Source organism: Palaemon carinicauda, chromosome 14 (genome assembly GCF_036898095.1).
Source record: "Palaemon carinicauda isolate YSFRI2023 chromosome 14, ASM3689809v2, whole genome shotgun sequence".
Taxonomy (NCBI): domain Eukaryota; kingdom Metazoa; phylum Arthropoda; class Malacostraca; order Decapoda; family Palaemonidae; genus Palaemon; species Palaemon carinicauda.
The window spans coordinates 54,916,775-54,936,774 of NC_090738.1; positions in this window are offsets into that span (position 1 = coordinate 54,916,775).

A 20,000-nucleotide genomic window follows, 5' to 3' on the forward strand; every position below is an offset into this window, starting at 1 on the left:
TGCCCCAGATGTTCACCTGACACGCACTAAAGTCTTTACCTTTGGAACTAAGGAGGCATTTCTAGCAAACCATAAAAACAAACTGAGATTTATCCACTTTCCGTCTGAAACTCTGAAGGAGCATGGTGTATCTACAAAGCATGTAGAGGGAGATGCAGATTTTCTAATAGTGCAAGAGGCAGTTAACATGGCAGTTAGCAAGGTAACATACGTTATAGCAGAGGATACTGACATTTTGGTGCTTCTCTGTCATCACATGAAGTCTACCAGTCAGCCCCTGTTCATGGTATCTCAGAAATCCAATGTGAAGCATCCCATTTGGAACATTGGAGAAATTAGTGCACGACTCGGTGAAGAATGCTGCAGGTGTTTGCCATTTATGCATGCTCTGTGTTGATATGACACCATGTCAAGGTTAAACAAAATAAGAAAGGGAGCTGTACTGAAAAAAACTAAGTGTTCTCTGCGAGTGTGCTGTGCCATTCTTGTCTCCCAGCTCAACTCACGAGGAAATGAAAATAGCAGGAGAACGAGCAATCATTCAAATGTACAGCTCTAACAGTGATTGTGCAACTCTTGATGACCTGAGAAAGAAAAAGTTTCAGGGCAAAATCATCAAGAGTTTGAGAAGTGTTGATGTGAAAGACCTGCCACCTACTAGTGATGCAGCAAAATATCACTCATTCCGGGTTTATTATCAAACACAATTCTGGCTAGGTAACAGTGATATTAAACCTGACGATTGGGGCTGGAAGAGAAATGGAAGAAACTTAATTCCTTGCACGATGGTCAACAACCCTGCGCCTGATGCCTTGCTGAGAGTAATCATATGCAAATGCAAAGGCTTTTGTGACACTCAGCACTGCTCATGCAAAAAACACGGGTTATATTATACAGATTTTTGTGAGCAGTGTCAAACTAGCACTTTTGTCATCATATTAATAGACGAAGACACTGAACATGATTAATTTAGTTTGTGCACGTATTTTGAGCAACAATGATTGCATTTTTTTATTTCTGTTATTTTCAAACATCGTCAAGAGCTAATCAATAATTTGATGTTTGTCATTTTAGTTAATCTTGTATATATTACAACCATTGTAAAACCCAAGTAAATAGCAAAGGTAATTTTCTTTTTGAAATATTAAGTGCAGCCTTCATTTTAACCAGGGGCCCACAGAGGTCACGGGCGAAAACTGATGTCTGCAGTAAATTCCTGGAGACCATGCTTTTCACACAATGAGAACGGCCGCCATTTTTAATACGGAATTACGCAAACTCAAAATGGCCTAATATGTCAGGTTTTTTTTACTGTGGTGTTCCAAAGAGTCCAAATGACACATTCGTGCATAGATTAAACTATTGCAATTTGTTTTACTGAACTTTCTATTTTCATCTGTTTTCCATGAATTAAAATTGTGTCTTCTTATGTGTGTCTGTTTCTTTTGCAAAATATTAAGATATAATGGAAAGTAAATAGGTCAAAATAAAGGAAAATCTTCACTCTAGAGGAGCAATTCTATGACAGTTTACCGTGAAGTTAGTAGTTTAAGAGATATTTAGGTAAATGTGAGTATAAAGTCGATTTTTTCAGTTTCTCCAAAATGTGTGTATTACAATTCCGGGCTTGTTTGCGCAAAAAATTTAAATTTTAGGGTAAATTGTTATGGATACAAACATGTGTAGAATTTTATTTTCTACCTTTTTTGTAGTCATACCTCTTACTCGTACGATGAACCGTTTTGGAGAAAAACGGTAAAATATGGAAAAATGTACCCTCCGAAAACGTTAAGTGTGATTTTCACAACTTCAAAATGGCCGATTTGGTCCCATTTTGGACATGGTGTTCCTTAGAGTCCATATAAAATGTTCATGCAACAAAACAAAATATTGCAATTTGTTTGACTAAATAACCTTTTTTGGCCTATTTCCCATGGACTATTTGTGTAAAACTCTTGAAATATAAAAAAAAGGAAAATATATTCAAGTTTTCTGTCTGATTGCAATAATTACAGAGGCATAACACTTACGTCAGTTTTGAAAATACACTGTATAGTATGTTTTCTCTAAAGAGACTGGAAAGAAAGATTGATGAAAAGCTGAGAGATGAACAAGCAGGATTTAGAAAAGGTAGAAGTTGCACTGGCCAAATTTCCGTTTTGAGACATGCTGTACAGCGATGCGTAGAATATAAAAATCCCCTTTTGATGGCCTTTGTGGACTATGAAAAAGCCTATGATAGTGTTCACCAGCAATTTTGTGGAGAGTTCTGCGTTATTATGGAATTCCTCTTCAATGCTAATTTGATTAAGTCTGTTCATGAGCAGAGCAAGTGCAAAGTTAATGTTAATGGAGTCTTATCAAATGAATTTCCAGTGAATAGCGGAGTACTCCAAGGGAATGCGTTTTCTCCTATGTTATTTATCCTCCTCATGGATTTTGTAATGCGAAGAACAGTTAGAGATGGTGAAGAAGGGTTAGACTGGATTGGTGATAGGAATTTAGCAGACCTAGAGTATGCTGATGATGCTATCCTTGTTAGCCGAACACCACAGGATTTGCAGTTCTTGCTTACCAGAATGCATGAAATAATACATGAGGTTGGGCTGAAGACAAATAGAAGAAAGGCATAGATGATGAGAACGGAGTATGTGTAATATATGTAAAATTACATGTTTAAATACATGACCTAAGAGGTCAATATGGAAGTAGGAGCGAGTGTGAGAAATTCCATAGTCATGTCATAACCAGGATGCGAATGCCAAACCTCAGCAATGTAACATTTTTATGAAGAAAAAACACAAATACAAACCGTGAGAAAGAGTTATGTCGCACCGGATACAGGTGTCTTCCTCTATTAATGTTTAGTTTATATTATGTGTTTAAATGCTGAGATAACTGACTATACGATATCTGCGATATTGATATTTTAGCCAGTTCTTATTAAGTTGTCATACGGAATGGTCATCCGACCAAACCATCTATACTCCTGTGATGGAGATGTTAATAACTGTTTTAAAGGAATAAACTATTTTAAAGTTAACTTACCTAGACTTACTTAAAGATGTAACCTACCAAGTCTAATATTACAACACATTGAAGATGACATTTGATGGGAACCCGAATGTGTGTTAATAACAGTATCACACCAACAATTGGTGGCAGCGAATAAAACTCTAAGAACCAGAGAAAGATCTTCAAGAACCAGCGAATAAAACTCTAAGAACCAGAGAAAGATCTTCAAGAACCAGCGAATAAAACTCTAAGAACCAGAGAAAGATCTTCAAGAAATCAACAGTAATGAATCTACATTTTTGACGAAGTATCTACGTCCACCGAAGAAATGAAAACATTGAATACCAACAAATAAATGTTATACAAACTGAGGAACTGGATCTTCAATCAACATCCTAAGAAAACCAAGGATGAATGGAGAAGTATTGATTTCAAAGCTCAAGATAGAGATGACTGGCGCAATCTAACCGAGGCCCTTGGCGTCAATAGACGTAGGAGGATGTGAAGATGATGAATTGTGCATCATCTCGGAATCTTTAGGCAGATGTTTCGGTCTCTCTTCATCTCTGTTCTTCTAAGACCACACTGCTGTGGCCAGTGACCATCATCATCATCATCATAATTTTTATAGTTACTATACTTCTTAAAACTTAATATAGTCACATGTGCATATAACGTTTCCGTGCTTATATGCACTTACTGACTTTGAAATTTTCATAAAAAGGGAATTTTAATTATTTAGATTGATCTAGCTTATATTACGATAAAAGTACGGAATTACGGTACGTTATTTTTTTGGTACTGTACGGTACGAAAAAAATAATTGAGGTTACGGTACGATAGATAGATATGCGCATGTGTGCTCCTGAGAGAGAGAGAGAGAGAGAGAGAGAGAGAGAGAGAGAGAGAGAGAGAGAGAGAGAGAGAGAGAGAGAGAGAGCACCATATCACATTGCTTTCCCTTGTAAAGTATTTTCAACAATATTTTTTTACAGAGTACAGTAATACTTGAATATGCTTTATAGGACAAGTCCTCTGTTTAATTAGCTTTATGTTTTTACACGATATTATTTAAGAAAAAAAACATTAACATCCCAGTTTTGTATTCAGCGGGTTACAATTATTGTTATATTACCTACAGTATTGCGTGTAGGGTAACACACATTCATAAACCATGCGGTATGCTGGTACTAACTTGATATAAAGTATGCACGATGAATGATTACATAATTGTCACGAACTCTTGTTCCAATTATTGATAATCTATAACTGTATCAAGTTACGGTTATCGCCATATGTATTTCTCTAACATAAAGCTTTTTCTCCGGGACAAGATAAAGTTTCTCGTGTACTTATATTAATAATATAATATATTCTTCCGTGAATCACATATTTGAGTATCTAAAGTGACTTCAAAAATGCTACCAAATCGTTAGTATACACAAAATTGCAAAACAAATATGAGGTTGAGAGCCTTGCTTTTCAATATTATGCAAGAAAAGTCTCTAATCTTCGGTTGACCTAACCCCAGACAGATTCATGACTGGTTTGAGACTTCATATTGTAATTTTTTGGCAAGATCTTTAGCTTCTGCTAAGAAGTTCTTTTGAAGGCTGAGACTTATAGTCATCCTTAGTTTCAGTGTGTCTGCAGAGACTTCAGCGTTTAGCACCTGTAAGAACTGAGAGAAGCCAAGCTGCTGAGTTATGTAATTTAGATGTAATTTTTGAAACCTACGCCGTAATCAAAACCAGGAAAGCCATTCTCATTTGGAGGATCCAGGTTGAGTGTAAGTGATTTATGTTAAAAAAAAAATGCTTATTATATAAGCTATATTCCTTGAATCATATAATTTTTATGGATTAAGCTTCAGTATATATATTGTATTATTAATAAACTTTTACTATATTTCAAATCCTATATATCATTTGTACATTTTATACTAGAAATGGTGTTCTTAAAACCACAAGTTATTTCCCGATAGCATGTACCTAGATCTTCATGTTGAAACATTCGGTAATCTTGCTAAAAGTTATAGTAAAATTTAGCCTTCTTGCCATTGCAAAATATCTAGCTACACCATTGGTCTGAGATGACTTTTTTTCAGTATTGCATCTTGAAATATCATTTATGCTCTTAAAATATACATATGAACACCAGACTATTATTTTCTTATAAGAAAACAGCCATTCAGTTATTATAAATACAGCAAAAGTATTTTAAAAAGAACCTAGAAATTTGTAAATCTGAAAGATAAAGCCAGGAGGAACCATATGTATGATTAAAAACAGTCTTTGGTCTTGTGATGCCTCACCGACACAAATATGTTTTGCATGTTGAAAAACTGACTCTTTCTGGGTCTTATTGTCCTTCATGCTGTCTTTTTCCTTCTTCAGTAGATTCTGTTCATTCCTGCTTCCATTAATCGTGACTAACCCAAGTGACAAAATACTCGCAACTGTATGCTTTTCGAGGTAAAAGAAGTGGTCAAAGTTATTTCATTGACTCAAGAGTGGTATAATTGATAGTGATAATGACAATGATAACAGTTAAAGCGGCATTAGTTTTGGTTTCTTTCATTTACCTACGCTAATAAAATCATAGTTATCTAAATCATCTTCCAATAATAGTCTTTTAGCAGTTGAGGGGATGGAGACTATTTCTTCCTCCACTTCAAAGGCCATTTTATGAAACAAGACTTATTTCTCAAGCATTTAACTGTGCAGCTTTGTAAGGTGACTTACTCTATATTGATTATGGAATTCATCAAGCTATATATTTTGAATACCAGAAATAACATGAATTTCAATCTTTGCAAAGATAATATTAGATTTTTATTGAAGGTACAGCTTTTGTACATCACATCACTTTAACTTATTATGAATATAGGTTTACAAGAACATATGAATTAAGCTTACAATGAAGTTTTAAGTCTACCACACACGTCCAGTCCTTAGTTTTTGAATAATTATGTTGATATCATGATACTGTAATTTATCCCCAGATACATGACTGCATATGATAAATTAAGTAATGTGTCAAAATTTATAGGGTGTAAAGATGAAGTTAAAAGGGTCGGTAATTGAGTATGGCTGGACAATCAAAAGGGTGCGAAAATGTTGTGGTTGAGGGGCTGGCGAGGGCTGATAAATATCTTTATGTCAATGAGGAAACGAATAAGAAGTATGATGTATTGCTTGGTTATAAGTTTCAGAAAATAAAATGTGAATATGATTGAGTTGAGAATGAATGGTAATATTTCATTTGAATGAAGATGGTCGAGGAAGTATTAAATTGTGGAAGGGAGTATCATTGGCAAGAAGTAAAAGTGTAAACCTATCATGAGAGATACAGTAGGTGAAGTTGTTAGTGCAAAAGTTGCATCCGAGTAGTGTGGGAAGTACCAACCGTGACACGCGTGAATATACTGTATAGTGGAAGGTATAGAAGCAACGAATTTCCTGAAAAATAGAGCACATGTATACGATGGTATTATGAATATGCAGGAACCTCACGTGTATGTAAGTTTGTTACTGAGTGTTAGGAAGAAGAGAATACGTGGTATACGTGAGGTTGAGAGTATGAGGTTGTATGTATACATTAGTAAGTGTAGAAAATGATAGGTATATTGAGTTGAGACAAGTAATGATGGGTAAGATAAAGAACAGCAATGATTGAGAGTATGGTGAGTTGAGAGAAATGATTATTTAAAGTAGATGAAAATGTAAAAGGGTTCTAAAGGGAAGAGTTACTGAAAATGTGGAATAGTTGGAAGGTTTTGAGTTGTGGCGACAAGGACTCAAAGTTACCAGAATTTTGGAAAAGTTTTTAGTGAAGAGACTCCATACATCAGCGTCTGCGGTCAGTCTCGCCATTTGCTGCCAACAAACAAAGTCATGAATTATAGCAAATTGGTGTAATAAAAAGTACTGAGAGCGCCTGGAATAGCCTTATCCTATCTGTACGATTACCTTATGGAAGTTTGTGTAATGTGTATTCACTATACGAAGTTGAATGAAGTGAATGTTTTATATAAATGTGGTGTCTGATTGTATGTATAAGATGCGTGGAATGAAAGTTTTTAAAAAATTAGCTTTAGTTCGAGTTCATTACCATATGCCTCTTGTGGAGGGGAGGAGGCGTATTACAGCTTTTCCAAGTACCAAATGTCATTTCAAATTTAGAAGGTTAAATTCTGGTCTTGCTAATGTACCTGATGCCTTCCAGAGGGCGATAGATGTTGTTTTGGCTAGGTTGGATCGACAGAAGATGCCTATTTTTATAGATGATTTTTTGATCGAGAGTGAGAATATTGAAGGACATAAAATGGTTGAGGCAATATTAAGACGGATGATAGAGGTTGGTGTGAAAGTTAAGTTTGAAAAGTGTTTGAGGTTAGCCGGGGAGGTGGAATTTCTTTTTCATATGTTGGATAAATCTAATATATGGAAGAGTGATGAATTTGTGAAAAATGGTGAGGGAATTTTCACATTCCCGGACTGAGTTGTGAGATTGTTTGGTTATAGGGAAGCCTTTGAATGCATGTAGTAAGGCATATAAGAAGATGAAAACAAATATATTTTGAGAATCCAATATAGCGAGGAATATTACAACTAGTTGGGTGAGAATGGTAACTGAATGAGTGACCTGAATCTAAGGCATGATGGTATGAAAGATAAAAAATGTGAAGACTAAAAGAATTCTTGTGAGGTGAAGGACAGAGTTAACAAGACGGTTAATGTCTCCCTACAAGGTGTATAAGTGAGAATAATGACGTATGTAAATATATATGAAAATGAATATTGCAAGTGTCCTTAGTGAATATGCCAGTTATTAAAGAAATTAAGAGGTATATTTGGTAAGTGAAAAGTCATTGTCTGAGTGTGAGAATTCATGTAATAGGTCAAGGTGGTTTACTTGTTTGGGAAGAAGTACAGTTGAAGGTGAAACCAAGGAATATGGAAGTTGAATAATTTTATTGTGATAGGTGAGAAGGACATGCCTTGTTGTTTCTTGGTCGGAATGATGTTTTTAGGAATGAATGATGTGTCAGGTGATACTATCATGGTTTCCTTATGAAGAATGGTAGTAAAGTAATAGCGATTGAGGATGATAGCATATTTATGACGAATTTTGTTGGAATTATTGATATTATGAATAGCTAAAATGTTTTGTCGACTAAAAAAGTAGAAGATATGCATGACGAATGCTTAGAAATTAGTATGTTACATGGAAGTGATAAAAGGGTGATAGGGTAGAAGAATGGCAGCATGATTGGGAAGTGTATAAGAAGGTGGCTAAATGAATTATTGTGTGTTAGAATATAGTTTATTTCTGGTATACATAAATACATGGAGCAATTTATATTCCTATATTTTTTGTGCGCATTCGTAAGTATGTGTATGTTACTACTCTACAGGTATAGGCATGCGAGGAAGAATAAATTGTGGTAGTGTATATGAGAGATTGTATACCCCTGGGATGAACTAAATTTGTAATGACTACCTATGAAGAATGTCAGAAAGGGAAGTATCAGCAAGTGGGTACGAGTCTGACGGTGTTGAGATTATGTATGAACGAACCATTAGTGATATTTGTGATTGATTGTGTTTCCTTTCCTGTGACTGCTAGAGGACTTGTGGGAATGATTGTAATGTGAGATCATATGAGTAAATTTACATATGCCATGCCTATCAAGAATAATAAGAGCAAGGCTGTAGCGAGAAGGGTTGGTCAAGTGATGTTGTCGATGTATGAGTTTAAGCCGGCCATGCAAATATTTTAAATATTAAGTGACTTATCTTTATATCATCTATAAAACGCAGTAGAATTCATTTGTGGTGGCATACAATTTCTTACCTCACTGTAATCCGTATCTATAGTAAAAACCCTCAACGAGACCAAAAAACCTATGAATACATTTAACATTACCTTACGTAATGTAGGCTAGGAGAGGATATAAAGCAATAAGAAGATGATTTGTAATTCATTTCTGATGATTGACTGCTCAAACAAACTCAAGTGTTCGCTGAAATACTTGCTCATATAAGCTGAATTGTTACATACCAATTGTAGATATGCTATCTTGAGAAAAAGAATTGCTATTGGACTCATGAATTGTTTTTACGAAAGGTTTTCAGCCTGGCCCAAATTTACAAACTATACCTAAGTTCATTACTTTATCCAATAACTTTTCTGTTGGAATGTTATATCGAATAACACAACAAATGAGTGTATACAACGTAATTATGATTTGGAATAATTCCCGAAAATATTATGATACTAATGAATCGATATCGAATTACTTTCAAACAAAATGCCCCCTTCCCCGTAACAGCTCTGAAAACTTACTCTGCCCTACCCCACACTTTATGCCTTTACAATCATACTCGTTCGATATATATATGTATGTATATATATATATATATATATATATATATATATATATATATATATATATATATATGTGTGTGTGTGTGTGTGTGTGTGTGTGTGTGTGTGTGTGTGTGAAGAGAGAGAGAGAGAGAGAGAGAGAGAGAGAGAGAGAGAGAGAGAGAGAGAGACTCCAAGCTTGTGTTTAAGAAATTTTTCAGTCGGGATAAAATCCATTGTCAAACCTAATATCGATCATTCATGTAAACCTGTTCGCGAGAATGATATAGCAAATAACACATTAAATATACCATATGATTATATTATAATAATGGTAGAATTAGGTACGTATGAAAATATATTGAATTTACGTTCATACATAATGTTTTGTTCTTCCCCTGCTATCACACAGCTCTAACAAGTAGTACTTCCCCCACCCAGTGTCCTCCCCCTGCCCGGATCCCTCCCCCTATCCTTTGTCCTCCCCCTAACAACCAAACTCTACTACACCTGAAATTCTGGAATCTATATTGAGGGTGACAGTTCAGGACCTGAGATGACAGGACATTTGTATTTGACTGTACTGCTGCCTTACTTTCCAGATGGATAGCAAGATTCGGCGTCCAAGAGCATAGCACTTCTGAAAGGGGTGCCACTTTCACCTCTTAATTGTGAATTTCTTTCGGCCATCTTCTCAGCATCACCATACATTAGACTTCCAATTACCTCCCCAAAGCCAATGGAATGGTGAAATGTCTCCCTCAAAGCAGCTTTGATGTTCCGTTGTTCCAACACCAGCTGGTTTCCACAACTTTCCTGGGTCCCCCTCGGACAGAGGACCACTTCCAAGGACATCAAGGATGTCTCAGCAGCTGAAATGGTATAAGGAGACCCTGGGATTTTTTTTTCCGTCCGCACTTCCATCAATGGTCTCCAACACCTATATGACATTGTGTGGAAATTTACCCCCTTCCATCGAACTTACTAGCCCCATCAAAGCAGCACACACCAATAGACCTACACACTGCAACACACATCTTTGTGCACACCAATTCTTACAGGTCACTGTTTACGCCCCGAAATTCAGTCCAATTCCTTGTACTCCATCATATTTCGGAAACTTTTCTTTTCAGCGTTCGTAGTAAAGAGATTTGGATCACCATTGACTGCCTTAATCTATGTATGTCTTGAAAGATACACATGTTTGCTCAGGGATGTCATGTAATGCACCTACAAAAGGAAGAAGACTGTCCTATTTACATTTCCCTCTATACTTTAACCACCAACTGACTACATATTAATGTGTTATTAAATATAATAAGTTAATTTAAACAATATTACTATTCCATTATCATGATATCTGTTTTTTATGCCATTGTCAACCTTATTGATAAAAAGCATTGGTTGTAATCATACAATTTTTACCTTTTTGTGACCCCTTGGGGTTTATAAGTAACTGTATGGCCTCTGGATTAAAGTTGGTTGTTTGTAAGCTGCAGTCACTTACTTTAAGTCTGCCTCCGTTCCCATTACAGGTCTGTGAGAACATTGCCTGAAATATTTCCAATGATGAGTAAGTGTGATAATGATTAGGATTTATATGTAGAACGTGCGCTGTGGATATATAATGCGATTGTGCCAAAGAGTACAGGTGTGTCTCCGAGTAAGTAAGAAAATGGTAGTTAAGTTTGACATTTCTAATAAAAGTCACCTCGACCACAAGAATTATCATGAAGCTATTATGCAATATCAGATGTTACATTTTTTAATCCAAATGATATAAAACATATCTTTCGTATTATCAAAATATAAGAATTGATATAATTTATTATCTATTGTTCTTTGACAAACAATATTTCGAAACACTGTATACAAACATTTTTAACTGCGTGATATTACGGCTACTGCATTTAATACAGTAATGCATACCAATTTTCATAAGAACACTGGGGATTGATAGGGGATTGTAATTATTATAATCCTCATAACCATGCTAAACTGCATCATTAGACAAGTATAATGTTACCAGCCTAAAGACTCTAATAGTGAAAGAACCCATTACGAAAATATAAATTCTAACGAATAATGAATAACCTGTAAAATGCCATATTTGACGAACAATAACAAATAAGATAAACAAAAAAGTAAATGAGATAAATAGTACTCTATAAAATGAAGTTCAGGTTCAGCTGATTCAAGAAAAAAAAATTGCACCAACATTAAACTATTTAAGATTCATGATTTTGAAGGTTTAATGGTCACTTGGGTGCGGCCGTGCAAGAGTCAGGCCATTGCGCAGTAGCATCGAGGGATAGACGAAAAATTACCGTACTGTGCACATTTAAGACAAGCATAAAACTTGGCACAGTGATATTTTTATGCTATGAACAATAATATCAATCGAAGGTATTTAAATACAGCACATTATCATATTGACTGCCAAACATACATGACATTCCTTTACACTAATAAAATTTGTTCTGAATGTAGTATTTTAGAAGAAAATCTATGTAAATAGCTTAGACAAAGAATATTAAATTCAATAGAAATATGTTTATAAACTTCACAGTTTCTTTTTTTTTTATTAAATTTCGATTTCCAGATGGCTAATATATCAAAGATGGTGTCTGAATACAACATAAACTTTTAAAATTTTCATGATATTTTGATATAGCTGTTTCCTTTGCTTTTAGGTAAATTCCAATGTTTTCATAATGATAATCTATATGCTTTTTCAAGGATTAGGATTATGAAAATGGAAAAATACCTAATACATATACTAAGTAACATCTTAATCACACCAATATATATATATATATATATATATATATATATATATATATAAATATATGTATATATATATATATATATATATATATATATATATATATATATATATATATATATATATATATATGTATAAATATATGTATATATATATAAAAAATATATATATATATATATATATATATATATATATATATATATATATATATATATATATATATATATATATGTATATAATTGTAACTACATTTCAGCAAAGCTTAAGATTTATACTCATGCCACTTACTTTCTGGTCGGCTCCAAACTCTGACCTGAATATCAAATTTTCATAGAAAAGTTACCACATACAGTACATTCTGCATATCATCACCACAAGAAAAAAAGTAATATTAGATGATATCACCACTGGAGGTTCTGTGCCACTATTGGAAAACTTTTTCATCATCCATATACTAGTAATAAAGTTAATGACATATGAAAAACAAGACCAGTTCATCAGAACATTCCTATTTCAAATGATCTCCGGCATATTTGCAGAGATCTGCGCATTTCAAGGAAGCTCGATAACATTTGAAATAACCATAACAACCCTTGGTGCCACCACAATATACAAGTTCCATGCATGTTGCAGAGTCTGGAGCCAAGTTTGACCAAAAAGGATTCGACATACAAGCACGTGGTTCAACTTTGCTCCATACCCAATTAGATGAGCAATCAATATATGTCCTTGGCATACTGTCCTCATTATATGCCGAATAATTGCTGCCTGCATACATGGAATAATCTCAATTGTTCATCCTGTCTGCGTCAGTAACAATCGTCGAGCATCACTGAGTAATGAGATGTCTGTGGTTTGGTCATAAAAAATGTACAGCAAAGTCGCGTGTATATATATATATATATATATATATATATATATATATATATATATATATATATATATATATATTTATATATATATATATATATATATATATATGTATATATATATATATATATATATATATATATATATATATATATATATATATATGTATATATATATATATATATATATATATATATGTATGTATATATATATATATATATATATATATATATATATATACATATATATATGTATATATATATATATATATATATATATATATATATATGTATATATATATAGTACATATATGTATATATAAATATGTATATATATATATATATATATATATATATATATATATATATATATATAGTACATATATGTATATATAAATATGTATATATATATATGTATATATATATATATATATATATATATATATATATATATATATAAATATATAAATATATATATATATATATATATATATATATATATATATACATATATATATATATATATATATATATATATATATATATATATATATATATATATATATATATATATATATATATATATATATATATATGGTGCAAACAAGTACAATGTCGTACTTCCTTGTTATCTTGAAAAGAAAGGACAAGGGCCCAACCACCTGAAATCGTTTTGTAATTGATTTTAATCTGTTTTAACTATATGGCTATGTATTTGGATTGTTTATGTATTTCTGTTTTTCCTTATATCAGTACCTGACTTGTAATTATATAAACATTTTAGTGACCAAGTCCACAGATGATGGACGAAAGCTCTAAACGTTTTTTGTAAAATCTACAAATATACACCAAGTTTTCAAACACGTCTTACATCATTGTGGAACCTTTTCAAGATATATATATATATATATATATATATATATATATATATATATATATATATATATATATATATATATATATTTATATATATATATATATATATATATATATATATATATAATAGTAATATAAATAAATTGTGTATATAAATATATTAATGTTACATATATTCATATACATTTATGTATATATGAATTTATATATGTTTATAGATACTGTATATATACAGTATATATATATATTTATAACGGATTTTGAGCGAAGCGAAAAATCTATTTTTGGGTGAGATGGCCATGTCGTCCTGATGGAAGTTCCTATAGGGTAGCTTCCTAGGGTATATTACAACTACGGCGATATTCCCAGAGAATTTACCTTAAGGTACCAGAATTCTAACTCCTGGAGCGAATATCCCTAATGAAAGGGATATCGCGACATATCAGAGGACGTATTCTTGACACGCCACATGGCAATCTGCACCCCAAACAGAGATTACGTATCGAGGGGTCAATTGGCAAGAAACGAAAACGGGAAAGAAAAAGGGGGAGCCGCTCCCAATGCTCCCTATTCTCCAGTTTCGTAAGCGTGCCTGGCGCCAATCCTGGCGCCATCTGTATTCCTTGTAGCGTACACGAGGTGCTACAGATACTGTATGTAGGGAGGGGTACTATAGTCCTTTCATAGAAAGGGAAGGGCGGGTCCATCAGGACGACATGGCCATCTCACCCAAAAATAGATTTTTTGCTTCGCTCAAAATCCGTTTTTTGGGCTCAAGCCATGTCGTCCTGATGGAAGTATACCAGAGCATTACTGTATCCGTGGATTCTCAGAACGTGCCGTACTCCCCGGAGGTAATTTTTCCTGGTCGACTAGACCTAGAGACCTAAGATGTTACCGTTATACATCTTTTCAACTAACCATAAACCATGTTAGAGCTTCCTGCCCCCTACAGGGAAGAGTCCTACTAGACTCTGGGAAAGTCTCGAAGAGTACATATACCTGTGTATGAATACCAGGCAAGCTAATATAGTGGTCTCACCCTATATTAAGTAAAGCATAGTTTGAAAAGAACCACTGCGTCAATATGAAATATCGACCAGTTCTCCGCACAATACTTGTATTGGACAAAGGCTTATATCCGCATAGGAGGAAACTTGTAAAACCGCCACCGTCCCCTTCTGGGACGGAGTCCTCCCAATAAGGGAAAACATAAACCAATGCAACATAGCTTGCATACAGGAACAATCTATTAGAATTATCCCAGATAAATATACATAGAATGAATGCTCAATTATATCAATAAATTGACACAGGTGAAGGAGATGCAAGGTTCTCAAGAACAAGTTTATTGATAGACAATAAACAGACAGGTTAACAACAATTCTATATATATATTTATATATATATATATATATATATATATATATATATATATATATATATATATATATATATATATATATATATATATATATATATATATAAGAAGAGGATAACCAAAACTTTAAGCATAAGTCTGATAGTAAACAGAAACTTGTTTATCTGAAAGAAAAACATCAGTGCCACTTTTAACATACCGAGGTATGAAGGTCAGAAAAGTCTGTATTACTAATCAGTTATTTTAGCGTTAGAAACGCTCGGCACACATGTCTGTACTTATGCTAGGTTCACCTTTGGAAGTGGAACAGTCAACGTGGGCACCTCAGTGCCCTCACTTAGTTTGTAGCACAGAATGTAACTACACACTCACCCTGGAATTAATTGTCCCAATTAAAACCACTGTTCCTCGCAGAGTTAAACAGCAGGGTTAACGACGCAACCCACTGCTACCACAGAACTCTTTAGTTGCTCCACTTGCTTCGCATAGTGGCGAAAGAACACTCTGGAAGACTTCCAGCCAGTGTATGAACAGAAATGTTCAAAATCCATACAATTAAGGAAATTTAAGGATGAAACAACTTTCCTCGGATCGTGACCTGCGGGTGTACTGTCAGGATCCAATCTGCGAATAAAATATGCGATTTTCGCCCTGAGTTGATTCAGGGATAAATTTGAGCCTGATGTTTCTCCCCTGAATAGTTGACCACCCTAGAAGTCTGAAGTTCTATGAAGATAGACCTTTAGGCATTCTACTGGACATAGAGATGCATCTCCTTTCAGAGGGCAGATTCTCCAGGGACCCCACCTGTTGGTGGGTAACTCATTCTTGGTGAGAAACAAAGGATCCGGAAACAGGTTCAGTTCTCCCCCATCCGGGAACTGAACACGACCTTCCTCTCTCGAGAGGGCTACAATCTCACTAACCCTGGCCCCGGACGCGAGTGGAAATAGGAAAATAACTATTTGGGTCAAATCCATTAACGCACCCTCCTCATTGCTCCACAGAGAAGCGAAATGAAGAACTTTGTCTAAAGACCATGAAATGGGCTTCGGAGGTGCTGAAGGTCTGAGCCTAGCGTAGGCTTTCAGAACTTTATTGCCTTCTAATAGATTTGCACTCATTTTCCTCTAGGAAGTCTATGCTGGCTTCCGAAATCCCGAAACGCTTTCTCACCGCTAGGGAGAGAAAATCATGAGCTGCAGGATCCGGGTTTTCTGTAATGAAGCGCAGACAGAAGACTTCTGGACTCGCTGGGTCAGAACTGGATCTGGTAGCGGTAGAAACTTCAGTCGTAGTTCCAATGCCAGGGGGAACCGCACGCTGTTCGACCACTTGTGGGTCACTATTGCCGCTACCCCCTTGAAGGATCTCAGTTGTTGAGGACCCTCAACAGAAGGTTGTGAGGAGGGAACAGATAATCCTGGACCATCTGTTCCAGTCAAGGGACATCGCATCCACTGCTTCCGCTAAGGGGTCCTCGTACGGGGACACGTACAGGGGCAACTTCTTGTTGTCTTTCGTCGCAAAGAGGTCTATCTGCAGTTCTGGGACTTGTTCAGAATGAAGGAGAATGATCCTGCGTCTAAGGACCATTCCGACTCTATCGGTGTGAACCTGGATAGAGCGTCCGCTGTCACATTGCGGACTCCTTGAAGGTAAACTGCCGACAGGTACCACTTCTTCTTTTCCGCCAATCGGAAGATGGCCAACATCACCTGGTTGAGAGGTGGTGACCTCGATCCTTGTCGATTCAAGCATCTCACAACTACCTCGCTGTCCATCACCAACCTTATGTGGATCGAGTGACGCGGGGAGACTTTCTTTAAGGTAAGGAACACTGCCATAGCTTCTAGAAAGTTTATGTGAAAGGTCTTGAATAGCTTGGACCAAGTCCCCTGGACTTTTTTCCAATGAGTGACCTCCCCGTCCCTCCTTCGCGGTGTCTGAGTGAATCGTCACCGAAGGGGGAGGTGGCTGAAGAAGAACCGACTTCTTTAGATGTCTGGCTTGGGACCAAGGCCTGAGAAGAGAACGTAGCCGAAGCGGAACTGGTCTTCTCAGATCTCTTCGCGCGTTTGATGCATAACTTCTCCAAACTCCGGTTGCATCCTTTAGCTGTGCTCTTAGCACTGGGTCTGTCACCGAAAAAAACTGGAGAGAGCCCAGTACCCTCTCCTGTTCGCGTCTTGATATCCTTTCGGAATCTAGAAGTCTCTTGACAGAACCCGCTATCTCCTTCCTTTTCTTCGCCGGGATGGAGAAACGATGTGACATTAAGTCCCAGTGGATTCCCAGCCACTGGAACTTTTGAGATGGAGAAATTCGAGACTTTTTTCTGTTGATCTTGAAGCCTAGATACTCTAGGGGCTGGATCACTTGACTGGAAGCTTACAAGCATTCTGTCTCGGATGCTGCCCACACCAGCCAGTCGTCCAGGTAGGCTACTACCCGAATTCCCTTTAGGCATAATTGTTTGAGAGCTACGCTCGCAAGCTTCGTGAAAATCCTTGGGGCTATATTTAGCCCGAATGGCATGGCTCTGAAGGCGTATAGTCTTCGTTGTAGCTTGAACCCTAGGTAGGGGGAGAGTCGACGGTTGATGGGAACGTGCCAATAGGCGTCTGACCAGTCTGTGGAGACGGAATATGCCCTCTTGGACAGTAAGGTCCTTATGTGTTGCAGTGTTAGCATCTTGAATTTGCAATTCACTATGAACTTGTTGAGTGGCAACAAGTCCAGAATGACTCTGAGCTTTTCCAAGTCTTTCTTAGGAACACAAAACAGCCTCCCTTGGAATTTGATGGACTTCACCCTTCGGATCACATTTTCCTCCAACAGTTCTTGAATGTACTCCTCCAGAACGGGGGTGGAGAGTTGGAAAAAACCTAGGGCACGGGGGTGGAGTGCTGTACCAGCTCCAGCCCAGTCCGTTCTTGAGTAGGCTGTGGGCCCAGGGATCGAAGGTCCACCGATCCCGAAAATTCTGAAGTCCCCCTCCTACCGGCATCATCTCACTTGGACTGCCGTCCTGAGGTCTTGCCTCCCCGACCGCGACCGCCCCTGAATCCCCTTCCCCTTGAGGGGCGCCTAGACGAGCCTCTGGCTGCTCCTCTAGGCTTTGCTCGAAAGGAAGTAGACTGCCCTTCGAACGTTGGGGTGAACACCGTGGACTGTGTCGACACGGCCTGGGGTACCCACTGGAAAGTGGTCGGGGTTTGTGCCACCATCTGGGGCACTGAAGGCATCGGCAACTGCTGTTGCTGTTACTGTTCAACTGGCTTGGCTGGCCGAGACGGTAGCCTAGGCCTTTTAGTCTTCCTCTTCAGTTGGGGACCCTCATCCGGGGAAGACTTTCTCTTGATAGACAGGCCCCACTTTTGGAGAAGATTTCTATTCTCCGTGGCGGCCTTATCCACAACTTCTTTGACCAACTCGCTAGGGAAAAGGTCTTTGCCCCAAATGTTGGAGGAGATTAGTTTCCTTGGCTCGTGCCTCACCGTAGCCGAGGTGAACACGAACTCCCTACAAGCTCTCCTCGCCCTGACGAAGCTGTAAAGATCCTTCGTCACTGTGGCCAGATGAATCTTGACCACTACCATGAACATTTCATGGACCTTGGGGTCACTTGCCATCGTCTCAAGAGTGGTCTGAAGAGACATTGAGGCAGCCAGTCTTTCTTTTGTCTCGAGCTCTCTCCGCAAAAGAAAGTCAGACAGCTTAGGGAGGTTCTCACCGAACTGACGTCCGGCAATATCAGCCTCCAACTTCCCGACTGAGAAGGTAAGATGGACGTCCTTCCAGTCCTTGTGGTCCATGGGTAGGGCCAGCGACAAGGGTTTACACTCCTCCAGGGAGGGGCAAGGCTTGCCAGCCTCGACTGCTTTTAATACAGCCGCAAACCCTTTCTGCAAAAAGGGGAAGGCTCTAGCAGGAGAGGACACAAAGGAAGGGAGCTTCTTACTCAATGCAGTAACTTTTGAGTTTGTGAAGCCCCTCTCTTTCATCGAAGATGAAAGCAAAGCTTGAGCCTTAGCATGGTCCATCACTATGACCTCCTTCGGCTCTGTCTTCTCCTTTGGAGCTGGTTCCTTCCTCAACCGGACATAACAGTCTGGATATGACCCTTTGCTGGGCCAGAATTCCACTTCCTCAAGGGGAACTGAACCCAGCTTATCCGACATGACGATCTTTCCAGTCGTCATCGGCATGTGCTCGGCATATCTCCACGGGTTAGCATCTGAGCACAAGGGAAGGTCTTTCACGTTGAGCCTTTTCTGGGGCCCACGTGATGCTGCAAGCTCCTGCATCCGCAGTTCCATTGCAGCCGCCTTCTCCATATTCTCCATCTGCATTTGTTGGATCATTCCAACAATGGAGGAGAGGGCCTGTCCTAGCTCTACTGGGAGATCGGACGATGTTGAGGGAATAGGTTCAGGGATCAGAACCGGAGCAGCCGACACCTCGTTGGCTTCTTCCTCTACGATGTCTGGGGCTTGATCTTCATCCTGGCCTCCTGCCAGGAGGTCTTCCTCCAGACGCTCGGACACGTCTGACATCCTGTCGCCCAACTGGATGTCTTGCACGGCGACCACCACTTCAGCATCCACCTGGATCTGAACTAGGGGGATCTCCTCTTGAGGCTGGGGAATCACTGCATCAGCTGATGCCCTAGGGAAAAGGTAAGCCCTCATCTTCTCAC